The sequence below is a fragment of the Notamacropus eugenii genome, chromosome 2 (genome assembly GCF_028372415.1).
Source record: "Notamacropus eugenii isolate mMacEug1 chromosome 2, mMacEug1.pri_v2, whole genome shotgun sequence".
Classification (NCBI taxonomy): domain Eukaryota; kingdom Metazoa; phylum Chordata; class Mammalia; order Diprotodontia; family Macropodidae; genus Notamacropus; species Notamacropus eugenii.
In genome coordinates, this window is record NC_092873.1 from 95693196 (window position 1) to 95713233 (window position 20038).

The following is a 20038-nucleotide window of genomic DNA, read 5'->3' on the forward strand; positions in this document are numbered from 1 at the left end:
TAGAGAGGCTTTAGAGATAATCTAGTTGGTCTAACCCTTTCATTCAAGAATACCCCAATACCCCATAACCCAACCTAACCCTAACTGCTTTTTTATTTCTTCCCCATGGCCTCCATTATTCAAAGAGTCTTGGCTATGACAGTGACAATGAGACAAGAGATTCATCTGTACATGAATGAAAAGCATTCATTTTTGTTAAGGTCCATTTGCAAACTAGCAAATAAGAACTTCCCCAACACGGAGAATAGTCAATTGATCAGTAAGGATTTATCTGGTTTCTACCATGTGCCAGGCCCAATGCTTAATATTGGGGATGAGAGGAAAATCAGACAAACAAAACAAAAATTTGCTGCCCTCATCTAATAGGGAGAAAACATGCAAACAACTATGCAGAAGCAAGATACAGACTGGAGAAACAGGAAATAAGTGAGAGGGAAGACACAAGCATCAGGAGGGGCTGGGAAAGGCTTCCAGTAGAAAAGCAGGATTTGGGGCTCGGGATACAATGAAATTCATAAGTGGGGGGACTTTCTGGAGTTCAAAAGGAAAGTTAGCAAATAGTATCACTTTTTAAAAATCCAATAGGAACTTTAAAAATTAATGTTATGGTTTCAAGCACAATGACTTGCACGTAGCAAGTACTTAATAAATGTTTGTTGAATTCAATCCTGACATCGTTTTCTTTGCATTTGTTACTTGACAATTTTCATGTGGGCTAGCCCATTTGCAGACTGAGCCATAATATTCTGATTCTCTGCCTCTGTTTCACTCTCACTATTTATCTGTTACTATGCCTCTGTCTCTCTGTATCTGTCTCTATCTCTGTTTCTGCCTCTGTCTCTTTGTCTCTGTATATCTTTATCTTTCTCTGTCTCTCTGTCTATTTCTCTCTGTCTCTATCTCTCTCTGTGTCTCTGTGTCTGTTACTGTCTGTCTGTCTGTCTCTCTCACACATACACACATACAGTCAAAGACATTAAAAAGTCAGGCACAGGAACTCATATTGCAATTGAAAAAATAGTGCATTGTAACATTTCCCATATTCTTCTCTGATGTTGTCTGTTTATCTCTGTCGCTGATTAAATTTTTCTTTTATGTTCCTATGTGGGTATCTAGCCCCTTCTCTCTACTCATCCCAACTACAAGCTCCTTGAAGGCAGTCACTATATTTCCTACTTCTGTATCCCCCACAGCCTCAGATAAGGTTCTGAAAACAGACATGGCCCTGGGCCATTATTTATTACCTTCCCTCCATGGTTTATCTCCAACTTATCCTGTGTGTATCTTATTTGTACAGATATGTTTGCAGTGTTAGATTGTGAGTTCCCTAAGAGCAGGAGCTGTTTTGTCCTTTGTATCCCTAATGCTTAGCCCTTAAATGCTTGGTGACTTGGTTGAAATGAACAGAATAGATTGAAATCAGGTCCAAATCTATCTCCACCCCATCTAAAGATAAGGAGAAAAGAGAAACTTTTCTCCCCATTTCATTCATTGGGGTCCTCTTTGACAAAATTCAGAACAAGGTCTCTCCATACGAGAAAACTGTCCCTCTTCATTTCTCTCCATAGTTACTGGTTTCTTCTTCTCCACCTCACCTCCACTAAAGGAGGATGCAGGAGGCAAGGGTGTATATTTAAAATAAACAGAATGAAACATTAAAGCAGATCAATATTTAATGCTTAGTCAAGGGGCTGCATCATCTATAATTATTCCTTCCGTATCTGAATGGAGACTGCAAAGGAGACACACGAAGAAGAAATATTAATGAAAGGCAATCCAGACCTCACCTCCCCCTGCATGTCTGCTCTCCTGGGGACTTCACTGAGCTCCCACCTGTACCATAAGGTTTCCACATGCCCTGATCCTCCCTGGAGCCCCTTGTGATGACTACCCCTTCTCCCTAGAGAGGAATGTTCTGTGTACCCTTTGGAAGAAAGAAGAAGCCATCTTACCCAGGTTCAATGGAAATGTGTACATTTATGAATGTTAATTTATCAGTCAGGAGACTAGCTGAAAGGAAGCAGAACAATCTGAGAAAGACAGCCAGAAACCAGATGGGGGGAATAGAAAGAAGACTGAGGAATGAGAGATGAGAGAGGAGAGGGAGTCAAAGACCAGAAAGAAGCAGGACATGAAAATTCAGAGGTGTACAAAGCCTGAGAAATGCTAGTTTGGGGAATAAATAAGGACCTGGAGAGGAAACGTTATCATATGGGACTTCTTGATACTTGAACAGGTAGAGAATCATATCTTGCTTTCCCAATAAACCAGAGAGAAAGGAAAGAGGGGTGGCAGGGATGAGGCTCTAGCTGGGTATGGCATAGCATTGGGGGAGTGTGGGGACCTGGGGACTAGGAAGAGAAACCAGACTCCTTCAGAAACTATAGTAAAAAAAAAAGATTGGGGAATTTGACATAGGGGATAAAGAACTGAGAAAATTCCTATATTAAGACTGAGGCTCCTGATCTACACAAGGCTGAACAACATAAGTACCATGAGTACCTATAATCCCAGGTGCTCCCCCTTGCCTCCAGCTCTCCCCCTGTACACACATCCTCTTGTACTCTCAACAACTAGCTAAGGAGGTTAGGGGTCACTAGACTAGGAATAAAAAAAGAGAGACAGAGAGAGACAGAGACAGAGAGAGAGACAGAGAGAGACTTCTCCAGAAAGAATTCTCATTCATTTGTTAATACACCATGGTTCTAAGGATGAAATGCAAGCCCCTTTAGACTTTGACTGGCCATAAATGCAGCTAGGTGATGAAGTGGATAGGGTACCAGACCTGGAGTCAGGAAGACTCATCTTCCAAATCTGACCTCAGATGCATGTGACTCTGATCACACAGCAAATTATTTCACTATGCCTCAGTTTCATTGTCTGTAAAATGAGCTGGAGAAGGAAACAGTAAACCATTTCAGTATCTTTGCAAAGAAAACCCCAAATGGGGCACGAAGGATCAGACATGACTGAAAAGCAACTGAACCAATGAAATATGCATAGATATGAAAGGATGGTGATCTTGACTTTAACCTTAGCATGAACTCTATGTGTTTCCTCATCTACTTAGCAGAGAAAAGGAGGATTGGAGTTGATAAAATTGGGGAATCTACAGGTCATTTGGTACCCATTTAATTTATAAACTTTATGTGAGTAGTAATCAAAGCCTTTCAGAAATTAGCCTTCAGAAATAACACATGTACCCTAGCAACACCCTTTACATGTATCCACTCTCCCCACTGATGTCTGTTTTTGTGGTAGAATACCCCCCGGGGTTTATGGGTGAAATTGTTTTTGTTACTGCTTTTCTATGCTCTGCCATTTTATTAAATACCTTTGTTCCAAACTAATTGTATCTACTGGCTGACTATTTAAGGTAAACCCATTGGTGAGGGCTCATCAGTGAATACAGACCCACAGAATACCTTGGACCTGAAGCAACCATCTCTGAAGGACTCACCATGAGAGTACACAGTGACCCTAGATACCTCCTAGAAACTATAAGGTCCTTGAGGACCTGTAGGAACTTTGCATCACTAGGCACCTAGCACAGTGCCTTTCAAAATAGAAAGTACTTTAATAAATTTTTGTCAAATGGAATCAAAGACCCTTTGAAGTTTTATATAACAGAAGCATACATATGTAAGCCTAGCCAGGATAGGTGATGTGCTTACCAGACTGCTCCTAGGCAACATCCCCCAACCTGTTCATCCACAACACTTTCCATCTATCCAAGTAAAGCCATATATACTCATAACCCCTGCCCCTACCTACTCCTCAACAATACCTCCAAGCCTCTGTTCCAAGTTTCCTTTGACTTAAAACAGATTTTCTCAGTCCCCAAACCCTAAACCCTCCCCTCCTTTACAGTACAACGTTCCTTTCCCAGAAAGCGTACCCTGATCCATTCATCATTTTTCTCCATCATTCTGTAAACTAGCATTGCAATCATGAATGTTGCCTGCCATTACACACACACACACACACACACACACAAACACCCCTGGATAAATGCTCTGTGTAGTTCCTAACACTCACATTACACTGGGATTAAGTGCATAACTACTGACAGCACTTACATAGCAAGAAGCCAGAGCAAATGTCCTGATTCAGGAGTTCTTAAGCTGAGGTGCATATTAGGAGTTCATGATTAAGTTAGGTTGCATGGAGTCTGGGGTCTTGGATGGGAAAAAATTACATCTCTGTTCAATATTCCTCATTTCCTTTGTAATCCTATGTATTTTATTTTATGCATTAAAAACATTATTTTGGGGGGTCCATAGGCTTCACCAGACTGCCAAAAGGGTCCAAGGCACAAAAAAGTTAGACAGTCCCTGTAATAATCCAATAAACGGGAGAGAGGAAAATTCACCTGGTGAAACATGTACTAAGCACTTACTATGTAAAAGACCTTGTTGTAATAAGGCTCAAAGTTTCCTGTGATTTTCTTTGCCCCAAACACTGAGGAAGCCCATATCCAACACCTCTCAGGCCACGGTGGGGAACCTGCAGCCTTGAGGCCACAGGTGGCCCTCGAAGTCCTCAAGTGCAGCCCTTTGACATTCTGTTATTGTTTCTGCAGGTTCCCTGCCCCTGACCTAGTCAATGCCCCACTTTACACTCAGTGCTTAGAGGACAGATTCAATGCTTCTCCTAATCCAGTGCGATAACCTAAAGAATGCCTTCCAAGCACCATCTCTCCTGGGACCAGGGGACAAGGAAGGAGAGAGGGTGCTCTGGGTTAAGGTAGCCTTCTTAGCAGGTCAGTCTCCCAGGCCCTCCCCAGGCCAACATACCCAATTTCTTACAGCAGAGGGCAGCCTCTCTGACAGCTCTAATTTTAACCTGGAGCAAGGTACAAATCGCTTATTTTCAAAGCTGTTTCAAAGTGACTCTGATAAGCAAATTGCTGGCAGCTCTGGTGGGTGATTATTCCTGCATTAATCAGGGGGAAATTATGTCAGTTACTGATTAACTAATTACTGCAATCAGATCGGCTCTGAGCACAGGCGTGAGGGGCAGGCCAAGTAAAATACAACATGGAAAGGTGAAGGGAACAATTTGGAAAGGGGAGGAGAGCGAGGCTAGGCCAGGGGAGGAAGGGGTGTGAGACACTGGTCCTTGACCCCACATCCCTAAGCCTTTCACATCCCTGCCCTACTCTAGTGCCCCCTGTGGACAGAACTCTATGCTTCTCATCTGACCAAAGAGGCATCTTCTTTTTGGGAGCTTTTGGTCAGATGAGGGAGAGACTTGTCTTCAGGGAGCTTCCAATCTAAGTGGCAGAGTCCCTGTCCTTCAGGAGCTTGGGTAAGAACTGTCTTTTGCCTCTTTTTGCATCCCCAGAACTTAGCACAGTGACTAGAACATATTAGACATTTAACAAATGTTTTTTGATTATTGAACGACCTCTCTGAGCTTCACTTCCTTATGTAAAGAATGAGGAGGTTGGACCACAAGGTCTCTAACGTCCCTTGCAACTGAAGACCTATAATTGAGTTATCTTAGGGTGTTAGTGATGCAGTTCCTGGGCCAACTGTTCTTAGGAACAGGGCCTGGGGATTAGGGTAGGAGCAGTAGTGGCTAGCCATGAGGGTTTAAGGGTAAAGGCAAGGAACTAATGGGGCATTTTGGGGTTACCTTCTGATCCAACACAGAGGGGAATAAAATCTTATGTTGAAGAACTGTTCTTCAACAGTTGTAGGAACACTGGGAGAGTGTAGAGTAGTTATTTTCTACACAACATGGACTTAAGAGAAGGAGGGACATTTTTGTCACCCCTCTCCTCTAGGGCAGTTTGGCATAGTGCATATGAGTGTAGGACTTGGAGTCAGGAAGACCTGGGTTTGAATCCTCTCTCAAATACTAGTTGTGTAATCCTAGGCAAGTCACCTAACTTTCCTAAGTTTTCTCATCTGCAAAAGGAAAGAGATTTAATGGTCTCTAAGGTCACTCTTAAGTCTATGATGCTAAGATCTCTCATGGGACCTAAATTCAATAAACACTCATTAAGCATCTATTAGGTGCAAGGCACTCTGGATATGAAGACACAAATGAAGACACAAATCCCTGCTCTCAAAGGCCTTATATTTATTTAGAGATTGACTGGAGATTGTCCCTGAAGAACAGGGCCAGGGTAGGTCACGAACTATGTGGTTGCTGTTCCAGGAATCTAGAGCTGGACTCTAGCCTTCTCTGCTCAGCTCATTACCTAGCATGCCTGGGAACTCTAGGCATCTGTGAATCATACAGGTTCCAGAGAAAACCCAAATACTCCAATAGCAGTGAAGTCCTCATTCTTTTCCTCCCTATTAGATTGTAATCCCTTACCACAGGATCTATGTGGGACCTACCTCTGTACCTAGGGTAATGGATTTAAATATGGCGGAGGCCTTATGGTCAATGGAATGCAACCTCCTTATTTTATTGGGGAGAAAACTGAGGTCTGAAGAAATTATGACTGGACTAGTATCACACTAGTGGTACATTCATATTTGAACCTGGTCCTCTGATTCCAAATACAGAACTCTTTCTTTCCATCATGGCTTTTTCTTGTTGAAGTTATTTTTTCACTCATGTCAGACTCTTTGTGACCCCATTTGGGGTTTTCTTGGCAAAGATGTAGGAGCAATTTGCCAATTCCTTCTCTAGTTCATTTTACAGATGAGAAAACTGAGGCAAATAGGGTTAAGTGACTTGCCCACAGTCACACAGCTAATAAATATCTGAGGCTGGATTTGAACTCAGGAAGATGAGTCTTTCTGATTCCTGGCCTAGCACTCTATCCATTACATCACTTAGCTGCCCAAGCATGCCATAGTAGGGGCTTAATAAATATGTGTTGAGTTATAATCAAAGCTATTTCAGTGAAGGAGGGATGAAATAGCTTACTCCCACTATTTGTCCTTGTATCTAGGATCAGAGTAGTTGAGGAAAGGAGGTTGTGAGCTGGCCAGGTTCAAATATTATTCAACAATAGCCTCACTGGGTACTGAAATAATACTCTCATATCACCAGAGAGGCAAACCTGTCCAGATTATGCCTTCTTTTCCTGAAGTACTCTCCATGCAAGGTAAAAGTAGAGAAAGAATAAATAATGTTAATGGTCAATGAACCTAGAGGTTATCAGGGACCAGCTGCCAAGCAATAATTAGAAAACAGTTCAGGAGGTCTCTGTTCTTCAATCTGAGAAGACTGTGAATTGATGGAGAGTACATTAGGGTGGGGGGGGGGGGTATGGGGTGCCTCTCCTGAGAATTGTTCTCTGTAGGTTTCTAGAGATCTGGCTCTGCTGGTCCAAATTCCTTCCTCCCCCTCTTTACCCCTCCCAACCCCTCCAAGACAGAGGTGACTTCAGGTCCTCAGGGTAGAATTTCCCTTCTGATCAATAAAAAGAGAATTGGAGACTAGGAGGAAAACAACACATACAGCTGGTGACCTTCTGAGGTGAACAGGTAGAGATGAGGTGGGGGAGGGAAGGAGGCAGAGCAATCTTTATGAGGGTCTTTTTCTTCATCATTCCCTTGCAGACACTCTTTACCCTTCATGGGCTCCCAGATACCTCATAAGGGGCTCAGTCCTAAAATATCAATCCCAAAGGACAGTGTGCAATAGTGGAAAAAGGTCCAACTTTGGAGTCAGGAAGGCCTGCCTTGAACACATATTATCCACACAACTCTGGACAAGAGTATCTCTCAGTGCCCCAGAAGTGGCTCTGTAAGGCTATTAGATGCTAAATTACCTTGACAGGAGAGGCTTCACACCTGGATGTCCCTAAACTGAGGAAACGAAAGGTGCGAGTTCCCCCACAATGGATGGAAAGAATTGGAAATAAGATAGGATTTGATAGAGAGCAGAGTGGGTGTGAATTTTGATCTCAGCTGGATTCTCTAGAAGAGTAGACAAGATGACTTCTAAGGTGCCTTTAAGATCTTAAGGGGCCTTGAGGGTTGCTGAATTTCACAGAACAAGCGAAGGGGATGAAGGAGACAGGGAGGAACCAGAAGGAATTGCAAGGCACAGAGTGCTTTAGTGGCCCAAATCCCTCCCCTCAATAAGAAGCGGCCCAAGAGAATAGCAAAGAACGTTAAGTGTCTCTCTCTCTCCCCCTCCCTCTCTCCCTGTCCGTCTCTCTCTCCCTGTCCCTCTCTCTCTCCCTGTCCTCCCCCCCTCTCCCCTTCTCCCCCTTTCCCTTTCTTTCCTTCTCTCCCTCTCTCTCTCTCTCTCCCTCTCCCTCTCCCTCTCTCTGCCTCTCTCCCCCTCTCTCACTCCTTCCCTCTCTCTGTCTTTTTCTGTGTCTGTCTCTCTGTCTCTCTCATAGCACCTCTGTATTCCTGCCTTCCCCTGGGATAACTCCCTTTCTCCTAATATGAATCTCTCTATGTAACAGCTTTAATTCCTCTCCTTCATCTATGACTCTCCTGTGTATCTGTGTCTCTGTCTCTCTCTCCCTCTCTATCTTTCTCTGTGTATTTCTCTTCCCACCTCTCTCTTTCCCCCTCTGTCTGTCTCTCCCTAATTTGTCTGCGCCTGTCCTTCCCTTCTCCCTCCCTGCCTGCCTGTCCCATTCTATTTCGCTCCCCATTTGTCTTTCCTCCTTATCTGTCTCTCTTCCTCTCTCTTCCTCTCTCTGTCTCTTTCACCCTCTGTCTCTTTGTCTCTCCCACCCTATTTCTATCTCTCTCCCCCTCTGTCTCTCTGTTGCCCCCTCTGTCTCTCTTCCCATCTGTCTCTATCTCTCCCTGTCTCTCCTCCTACTTGTTTGTTTCTCTCTCCCCCATATATTCGTGTTTTCTACAGTCTCTCTGTCTCTACCCATCCTCTCATCCCTCCTACCACACTTGCCCCTTTCAGTTATGAGTGCTTCATTATTCTTAAATTAAGACATCTCCAAGAATGATGGGATCTATATCCTGGGAGACTTCCCTGTAGGAGAGTTGTGTCTTTCTGGGGTGGGACCAGAGTCATAGTCTTCTGAACCTCTGGACCTCCTTTGTTGTTGTTGTTCAGTTGTGTCCAACTCTTCAGGACTCCATTTGGGGTTTTCTTGGCAAAGATACTGGCATTTTCTTCTCCAGTTCATTTTACAGATGAGAAACTGAGGTAAACAGAGTTGACTGACTTGCCCAGGGTCACACAGCTAATCAATGTCTGAGGTCAGATTTGAACTCAGGGAGATAAGCATTCCTGACTCCAGGCCCAGTACTGCTGACAACACTAACATGCTGCAGGCTTCTTGCTCTTTCTTAATCCTCTCTCTCTGGGTTTTTTTCTGAGTTCCAGCCTTGGGGCTCTGTCTTTTACCTCTGGTCACCCACACCCACACTATTGGAACCCCATGAGTCAACTTTAATTTTCACTCCAAGGAGAGGATATTACTTTCTCTCCTCTGGGAAGCAAAAAGATAAATCTAACTGATTCATGAAGTATTTCTAAGATATAGGTCAAATAACTCTATCCTGTTGTCACAAGACCAAAGAGTTTAAGCGTCTTTCACTAGACCACTCTACAACGATAGTACATCTGAGACTAGAAACCAGGTCTGCTAGCCTACAAAGCAATGAATGTTCTTTTCCCTAGTCCTAGAATGACCTCCCTCCTAATGTCTGATTTACCTCTCACCTGTGGCCCCTTCCTATCTTTCCAGTCTTCTTATACTTTAATCCGCCTACATATTCTGCAGTCTGGTAACACTGACCTCCCTCCTGTTTCTCATACAAGTCACTCTATTTCCAGACTTTGAGCATTTTCATTGGCTGTCCTCTATTCCTGGAACATTCTCTCTCCTCATCTCCATCTCCTGGCTTTCCTAGATTCCTTCAAGTTTCAGGTAAAATCTCACCCTCTTTGTACTTTCCCTTCATTCTAGTGACTTACCTCTATAAGTATCTCTAATTTATCCTGTATGTATCTTATTTGTACATAGCTGTTTGTATATTGTCTCCCCCGTTAGACTTTGGGATTCTTGAAAGCACAGATTGGTTTTTTGGGGCCTGTTTTTGTTTTTGTTTTTCTTTTGTATCCCCAAGGACCAATACATAGTAATAGCTTAAAAATTTACTGTTATGGGGGGAGGAGACAAAATGGCAGAGTAGAAAGACACACATATGCTAGCTCTGAACCCACAGCCCATAACATATCTGTAAAGAACTCCCAACAAATTCTGGAGCAGCAGAAGCCACAGAACAATGGAGTGGATGAGATTTCTGTTCCACAGAGCCCTGAAAACCTGACTCGAAAGGTCCCTTGTGCACCAGACCCAGAGCAGAGCCCAGCCCTGCCTTGGCCTTGGGGCACCGAGAGGAGCAGATCCGAGCAGGCTTCAGGGACAGAATCTCCAGCAGCCGTGCAGGTCCCTCCACCCACAGGTGACAAGGGTCAGTGAGAGGGTCTCTTTGGCTGTTCGAGAGGGGAGTAGGGTGTCCTCATAACTCAGGCCCCCTCGGGAGGCAGCGGGGGGAGGAGGGGGAGGGGGTGGCAGCAGACAGGGGCTCCCCAAGCAGGAGCTCAGATCCGTTGTTGAAGGTCTCTGCATAAACCCCCTGAGGGAACTGAGGTGGCCCCTCGAGGTAGCCCTGCCCCCACCTGAGCAGCTGAACTTAATCTCACACTGAATAGCAGCTCCACCCCCGCCCAAAGCCCTGAGGCTGGGAAGCAGCATTTGAATCTCAGACTCCAAGCACTAGCTGGGCAGATCTGGAGGTGTGGTGGGTGTGGAGAGGACCCTCAGAAGTCAAGTACTGTCTGGGAAAATGCCCAGAAAAGGGAAAAAAAATAAGACCATGGAAGGTTACTTTCTTGGTGAACAGATATCTCCTCAGATCCTTTCAGATGAGGTGAACAATGCTTACCATCAGGGAAAGACATAAACGTCAGGGCTTCTGTATCCCGCACATCCAAAATAAATATACCATGGGCTCAGGACATGGAAGAGCTCAAAAAGGATTTTGAAAATCAAGTAAGAGAGGTGGAGGAAAAACTGGGAAGAGAAATGAGAGAGATGGAAGAAAAGCATGAAAAGCAGGTCAACACCTTGCTAAAGGAGACCCAAAAAAATGCTGAAGAAAATAACACCTTGAAAAATAGGCTAACTCAATCGGCAAAAGAGGTTCAAAAAGCCAATAAGGAGAAGAATGCTTTAAAAAGCAGAATTAGCCAAATGGAAAAGGAGGTTCAAAAGCTCACTGAAGAAAATAGTTCTTTCAAAATTAGAATGGAACAGATGGAGGCTGATAACTTTATGAGAAACCAAGAAATCACAAAACAAAACCAAAAGAATGAAAAAATGGAAGATAATGTGAAATATTTCATTGGAAAAACAACTGACCTGGAAAATAGATCCAGGAGAGACAATTTAAAAATTATGGGACTACCTGAAAGCCATAATCAAAAAAAGAGCCTAGACATCATCTTTCATGAAATTATCAAGGAAAACTGCCCTGAGATTCTAGAACCAGAGGGCAAAATAAGTCTTTAAGAAATCCACAGAACATCGCCTGAAAGACATCCAAAAAGAGAAACTCCTAGGAACATTGTGGCCAAATTCCAGAGTTCCCAGGTCAAGGAGAAAATATTGCAAGCAGCTAGAAAGAATCAATTCAAGTATTGTGGAAATACAATCAGGATAACACAAGATCTAGCAGCTTCTACATTAAGGGATTGAAAGGCATGGAACATGATATTCCAGAAGTCAAAGGAACTAGGACTAAAACCAAGAATCACCTACCCAGCAAAACTGAGTATAATACTTCAGGGGGAAAATTGGTCTTTCAATGAAATGGAGGACTTTCAAGCATTCTTGATGAAAAGCCCAGAGCTGAAAAGAAAATTTGACTTTCAAACACAAGAATGAAGAGAAGCATGAAAAGGTAAACAGCAAAGACAAGTCATAAGGGACTTACTAAAGTTGAACTATTTGCATTCCTACATGGAAAGACAATATTTGTAACTCTTGAAATTTTTCAGTATCTGGGTAGTGGGTGGGATTACACACACACACACACACACACACACACACACACACAGAGCACAGTGAATGGAATAGGATGGGATCATATCTTTAAAAAAATGAAATTAAGCAGTGAGAGAGAAATATATTGGGAGGAGAAAGGGAGAAATGGAATGGGGCAAATTGTCTCTCATAAAAGAGGCAAGCAAAAGACTTGTTAGTGGAGGGGAAAAGAAGGGAGGTGAAAGAAAAACATGAAGTTTACTCTCATCACATTCCACTAAAGGAAGGAATAAAATGCACACTCATTTTGGTATGAAAACCTATCTTACAATACAGGAAAGTGGGGGAGAAGGGGATAAGCAGGGTGGGGGGGATGATGGAAGGGAGGGCAATGGGAGGAGGGAGCAATTTGAAGTCAATACTCTTAGGGAGTGACAGGATCAAAAGAGAGAATAGAAGCAATGGGGGGCAGGATAGGATGGAGGGAAATATAGTTAGTCTTACACAACACTACTATTATGGAAGTCATTTGCAAACTACACAGATATGGCCTATATTGAATTGCTTGCCTTCCAAAGGGAATGGGTGGGGAGAGAGGGATGAAGAGAAGTTGGAACTCAAAGTTTTAGGACCAACTGTCGAATACTGTTCTTGCTACTAGGAAATAAATACAGGTAATGGGGTATAGAAAGTTATCTGGCCCTACAGGACAAAAGAGAAGATGGGGACAAGGGAAGGGAGGGAGGATAGAAGAGAGGGCAGATTGGTGATGGGGGCAATTAGAATGCTCAGTGTTTTGGGGTGGGGGGAGGGGAGAAATGGGGAGAAAATTTGGAACCCAAAATTTTGTGAAAATGAATGTTAAAAGTTAAACAAATTAATTTTTAAAAAAATTACTGTTATGGAAGATGGCAGAATAACAGCACAGACTTTCTAGAGTGCTCCCCTCAAACTCAGACAAATATCTGCAAAAAATGACTCTGAACAAATTCCAGAGCTGCAGAACCCACAGAACAACAGAGTGAAGCAAATCTCCAGCCTGAGACAACATGGTAGGTCACCAGGAAGTAAATGTCTATCGTGCCACGCTGGAAGCAGAGCACAGTCCAGTGTGGGCTGCCAGTGCACAGAGGGGACCTGAGCAGGCCTTAGAGAGACTGAATCTCTCATACCTGTAGTGTTTTCCAGACTTCATGACCCCAAAACACTGAGGATAAATTGGAAAGTCAGTAGGAAAAGGCTCTGGGACCAGTGCAGGAGAGTGGAGTGGTCCCAGCCACTACCAGCCCAGTAGAGGGAGTAAGGGACACAGCAGGGGCAGCTGCAGACACTGCTTCTGGAGCTCTAGGCCCACAGATTGTGGGGGGTCAAGTAGCTGACAGTGCACCTCCTCACCCCACTGGAAGCAGAGAACTACCTTGACAAAGAGCTCAAAAGTCAAGTAAACAGCTGGGGAAATGAACAAAAACCAGGAAAGAATCAGATTATAGAATGTTACTTTAGTGACAAGGAAGACCAAAGCTTGCAAACAGAAGAAAAACAGAGTCAAAGTTCCTCCATATAAAGCCTCCAAGACAAATATGAATTGGCCTCAGGTCATGAAAGAGCTCAAAATGGATTTTGAAAATCAAGAGAAGTAGAGCAAAATTGGGAAGAGAGATGACAGTGACACAAGAAAATCATGAAAAGCAAGTCAACAACTTCCTAAAGGAGACCCCAAAAAATGCTGAAGTATGCCATGCATACTTGATTACCCCTTCCCCTAAACTGCCCTCCCTTCTATCATACCCCTCCTTTCCCTTATCCCCATCTTCTCTCTTTTCTTGTAGGGCAAGAAAGATTTCTCTATCCATTACCTCTCTTTCTTATTTCCAGGTTGCATGCAAAAACAATTCTCAATATTCATTCCTAAAACTCTGAGTTCCAACTTCTCTCCCTTCCTCCCTCCCCACTCATCCCCACTGAGAAGGCAAGCAATTCAATATTGGCTCTATATGTGTAGCTTTGCAAAAGACTTCCATAATCGTCATGTTGTGTAAGACTAACTGTATTTCCTTCCATCCTATCCTGACCCCCATTAATTCTATTCTCTCTTTTGATCTTGTCCCTCCCCACAAGTGTTTACTGCTAATTACTCCCTCTTCCAATTTGCCCTCCCTTCTATCATTCCCCCTCCCTACTTATCCCCTTCTCCCCTACTTTCCTGTAGTGTAAGACAGATTTTCATACCAAATTCAGTGTGCATGTTATTCCTTCCTTAAGCTTAATATGATGAGAGTAAGCTTCACTTTTTCCCTCTCACCTCCTCCCTTTCTTCTCCACTGAAAAAGCTTTTTTTTGCCTCTTTCATGAGAGATAACTTGCCCCCATTCATTTCTCCCTTTCTCCTCCCAATATATTCCTCTCACCCTTTGATTTTATTTTTTTTAGGTATCATGCCTTCCTATTCAACTCATCCTGTGCTCTCTGTCTATATGTGTGTGTGTGTGTGTGTGTGTGTGTGTGTGTGTGTGTATAATCCCTCCAACTACACAAATACCGAGAAAAGTTTCAAGAGTTACAAATATTGTCTTTCCATGTAGGAATGTAAACAGTTCAACTTTAGTAAGTCCCTTGTGATTTCTCTTTCCTGTTTACCTTTTCATGCTTCTCTTGATTCTTGTGTTTGAAACTGAAATTTTCTATTCAGTTCTGGTCTTTTCATCAAGAATGCTTGAAAATCCTCTATTTCATTGAATGACCATTTTTTTCACCTGAAGTATTATACTCAGTTTTGCTGAGTAGGTGAGTCTTGGTTTTAATCCTAGTCCCTTTGACTTCTGGAATATCATATTCCAAGCCCTTCAATCCCTTAATGTAGAAGCTGCTAGATCTTGTGTTACCCTGATTGTATTTCTACAATACTTGAGCTGTTTCTTTCTTGCTGCTTGCAATATTTTCTCCTTGACTTGGGAACTCTGGAATTTGGCTCCAATATTCCTAGGAGTTTCTCTTTTCAGATCTCCTTCAGGAGGTGATCAGTGGATTGTTTCAACATTTATTTTACCCTCTGGTTCTAGAATATCAGGGCAGATTTCCTTGTTAATTTCATAAAAGATGATGTCTAAGCTCTTTTTTTGATCACGGCTTTCCAATAGTCCCATAATTTTTAAATTGTCTCTCTTGGATATATTTTCCAGTTCAGTTGTTTTTCCAATGAGATATTTTACATTATCTTCTATTTTTTCATTCTTTTGGTTTTGTTTTATAATTTCTTGGTTTCTCGTAAAGTCATTAGCTTCCATCTGCTCCATTCTAATCTTTAAGGAATTATACTCTTCAGTGAGTTTTTCAATCTCCTTTTCAATCTAGCCGATTCTGCTTTTTAGGGTATTCTTCTCATTGGCTTTTTGGACCTCTTTTGCCAGTTGAGGTAGTCTATTTTTAAAGGTGTTATTTTCTTCAGCATTTTTCGGGTCTCCTTTGGGAAACTATTGACTTGCTTTTCATGATTTTCTTGTATCACTGTCATTTCTCTTCCCAATTTTTCTTCTACCTCTCTTACTTGATTTTCAAAATCCTTTTTGAGCTCTTCCATGGCCCAAGACAATTGCATATTTATTTTGAAGGTTTTGGATGCAGAAGCCTTGACTTTTAAGGTCTTCCTCTGATGGTATGCATTGTTCTTTCTCATCCCAAATGATGGGAGAAAGTATCTTTTCACCAAGAAAGTAGCCTTCTGTAGTCTTATTTTTTCCCTTTTTTTGGGCATTTTCCCAGCCAATTATTTGACTTTTGAGTCCTTTGTCAAGAGGAGGGTATACTCTGGGAACCTCTAAGTTCTCAGTTCCTCCAAGGTGGCATAATCAAGGGAGAGGAGTTTACTCCACTCCTGGCCTACACTCTTGTCTATAAGCAAACACAAGCACTCTGTTCTGCCCAGGATTTGCGAGTACGATTCCTTCTCCACAACTGCCTCCAGCTCCACCAAGTCAGCACTCTTCCTCAACCCAGGAGAGCCACTCAGGGCTGAAATCCAGATCAGTCACTCAATTCCCCTAAGGGCTCTAGGCTAAGGACTCCAAAAATGGACACTGCCACTGCAGTTGCTGCTGCAGGAGGGATCAGACTGCATTCCTGTCTCTCCCAAGTGAAAGGACTTTCTCACTAACCTTTGAAGCTGTCTTTGGCATTTGTGGGTTGAGCAATCTGGGAGCCACAGCTGCTGTTGGAAATTCTGCCCCCTGAAACCTGTTCCAGTCCTGTACCTACCATGCCACACCCAGGGTTAGGCTCCATTCTGCCCCCAGTGCCACAGACCTTTCCTGTCAGCCTTCCAGGCTCTCTTGGCCTGGAAATCTCTTTCACTCTGTAGTTTTGTGGCTTCTGCTGCTCTAGAAATTTTTTAGAGTCATTTTTTTACAGGTATTTTATGGGCTATGGAGGGGAGCTTCTACAGGTCTGTCCCTCTACTCTGCCATCTTGACTCCACCCCTGTGACTTACTTAAGTTAAATTGGAACTCAAAGTTTTAAAAATGAGTGTTTAAAATTATTTTTACACGCAACTGGGAAATAAGAAATACAGGTAATGGGGTATATAGAAATCCATCTTGCCCTACAAGAAAATAGAGGAGATGAGAGTAAGGGAAGGGAGAGGTGTGATAGAAGGGAGGTCAGATTGAGGAAAGAGGTAATCAGAATGCAGGATGTCTTAGGGTGGGGGAAGGGTAGAGATGGGGAGAAAATTTGGAACTTGAAATCTTGTGGAAATGAATGTTGAAAACTAAAAACAATTAAATAAATTTTTTAAAAAACATTACTGTTGTAATTTTTTTCAGGCAGGAGTGTGCAGGAGCTGGCTCTAACTTCTTTAAAGAGACCATTGTTAAATTTCTGGTGTCACCATTTACACCTCAAAAATGAGCAGTCACTATAAATTGGGCTTGATTTATTGCCTCACTAATTGTCTAGACTTAAAAAAAGTTTCAATATTGCAGATTAAATTTTGAAATGTGTACATATACTTTTTTCTTCCCAGAGAGGTGGTTGTTAAATATTTACCAACACATCAACACACTATCTACCCAAATGAAATGCCTGCCACTTTGCTCCCTGATGCCTAAAATTATTTTGGTAGGTGGAGAAATGGCTTAGAGACCACCTTGTCCAAATCCCTCATTGTACTGAAGAGGAAAAGAGAAGTCTATAAATGATCAGTGGATTGCCTTAAGTCACAGTACCTCATTAGTGTCTCAGGCAGTAAGATACTAGAAACTAGGTCTCCTAGTCTGGATTTCCTTACACTCTACCAATGTGTCATTCTACAGTGAGAAATGTCTTGAAATACATATACTCCTGGGAGTCAGAAATAGGCTAAATTCCCACTAATATGTAAAATGATTGATAGCAGAACTTTTCTTGGATGGTTGGTTCGGGGTTTTTTGTTGTGGGGTTGGGCTTTTTTTGATTTTCTTTTGTTTCACTGAAAATCTGATGAGGAGGAGGGTCATTGGATGGGGATATCATCTGGAAAGACAAAGGTATATGTTGCAGGGGGTACCCACCCTCCCAGTTTTCATGTGGTAACCTGAAACCATGAATGTCAGCCCTGAGCATGATGGACAATAGATGATCCCCTCCCCACTCCCCATCTCTCTGCCCAACCCCCAGCACCCTGTGCCCCCCACCACACATAGAAAGGGGAGACTAATACAAACTTCACCAAAACAGTACCATAGTAGTTTGTGTCTTATCAATTTAGAGTGGCACCCCACCCCCTTTCACCTTTTTAGTGCTGGTCAGATTATCCATAGTTTTCTTTGCTATATGCTGAAAAGAAGAGAAGGCCAGCCTCCCTCTCAGCTCTTTCTGCATTCATATGTCTCTGATCAGACTGGGGATGTCTTCTGGGTTATCTCAGGAGTGATCTTCTCTTTTATCAGGGGCACTGATAATCCCTTGGTGGGAGGATGCATACATAGTGTGTCTCCTCATACATATAGATACCCTCCATGTGGCAACATACACACAAACATACACACTACGCATGGTCTAAGATGTGTTTTCATTCTTCTGCCATCAGTGACCATACATTAATGGACTGGGTAGAAGGAGATCCCAACCAAAGAGACATAAAAGGAGATTCTCCCCTACCAACTCAACCTTCTTGACTTTTCTTCACAAAGAATGGAGCCCCTCTCCTCCTGCATATTCTCTTCTTTCTAAATTTTCATGACACTGTTCCTACCTGTTTGATTATTCTTGCTCAGTCTTTTGCTGTCTCACCATCCATATCATGCCCTCTAACTATGAGTATAGCCCATAGGTCTAGGGGGCCAGGACACTGGGTAGAGTATCCAGCATCCAAAATCCTACTGCTCCCTACCTGCTGGGGTAGGTAAGGCTTTACAAGTTCCACCCTGATTTCCAGGTTCTGTTCACTCTGTTCTTAGCACTCTTGTCTCTCTTGCAACAACCTCATCAGTTCCTATGGATTAAATGATCATCTCTATGAAGGTAACTCTCAAATTTATATATCTAGGCTTACTTAGTCTTTATCTTGAGCTCCAGTCCCATAACACCAAGTGGTTGTCCTATAGATACCTAGATCCTTCTTAATTAGTCTTCCTGATTCCTTAAGGGATAAAGAATAGAAAGAAAAAAATTATTGGATTAAATTGAAAAGTTTTTGCACAAACAAACCCAATGCAACCAAGATTAGGAGGGAAGCAGAAAACTGAGAAAGAATTTTTGCAACTACTGTCTGTGATAAAGGCTTCGTTTCTAAAATATATAGAGAACTGAGTCAAATTTACAAGAATACAAGTCATTCCCCAATTAATAAAGTCAAAGGATATGAACAGGAAGAAGAAATTAAAGCTATCTATAGTCATATGAAAAAATGCTCTAAATCACTATTGATTAGAGAGATGCAAATCAAAACAACTCTGAGGTACCACATCACACCCATCAGATTGGCTAACATGACAAAACAGGAAGATAATAAATGTTGGAGAAGATGTGGGAGAACTGGAACATTAATTCATTGTTGGTGGAGCTATGAGCTGATCCAACCATTCTGGAGAGCAATTTGGAACTATGCCCAAAAAGTTACAAAAATGCTCATACCTTTGACCCAGCAATATCACTTCTAGGACTGTATCCCAAAGAGATCATAAAAATTGGAAAAGGTCCCACATGTACAAAAATATTTATAGCAGCTCTTTTTGTGTTGGTCAGAACTGGAAACTGAGGGGATGCTCATCAATTGGGGAATGGCTGAACAAGTTGTGGTATATGAATGTAATGGAATACTATTGTGCTATGAGAAACAATGAACAGGAAGACTTCAGAGAGGCCTGGAAGGACTTATATGAAATGATGCAAGTGAAAGGAGCAGAACCAGGAGAACTTTGCACACAGTAACAACCATAGTGTGCAAGGAATTTTTCTGGTAGACTTAACCCTTCACAGCAGTTCAGGGACCTAAAAAACTCCCAATGGACTCAAGGCAAAATGCCATCCACATCCAGAGAAAGAACTATGGAATCACAGAATGAAGCAGACTATTTTCTCTTGTGTTATGTTTGCTTTCGTTTTGGTTTTTCATGTGGTTTCTTCCATTCATTTTAATTCTTCTATGCAACATGACCAGTGTGAAAATGTACGTAATAGGAATGTATTGTAGAACCCATAAAAGACTGCACGCCATCTCAGGGAAGGAGAGGGAAGGGTGGGAGGAGGGAGGGGGAGAAAATCTAAGACTCATAGAAGTAATTACAGAAAACTGAAAACAAACAAATTAATTTAAAAAAAATATTGGGAAGTAGGTGACTGGCTAGAAGTCTGAGAATTCTGGATCATGATCTAAAATAAAGAGATGATGGATTCTGGTCAGTGATGGAATATACCTGACAAAGTCTAACAAAGTAAAAATGTATTTGCCAGCTGTATATATGTGCGTATCTATATTTATGCATATTTATGTATATGCATACATTTACATACAAATAAAGAGACAGAAAGAAATGGATTCGACAGTAATGTAATCATAGAGATTCAGAATAAGTTGTATGTCCAGACTCAAAGAATAAGTGTTAATAGTTCAA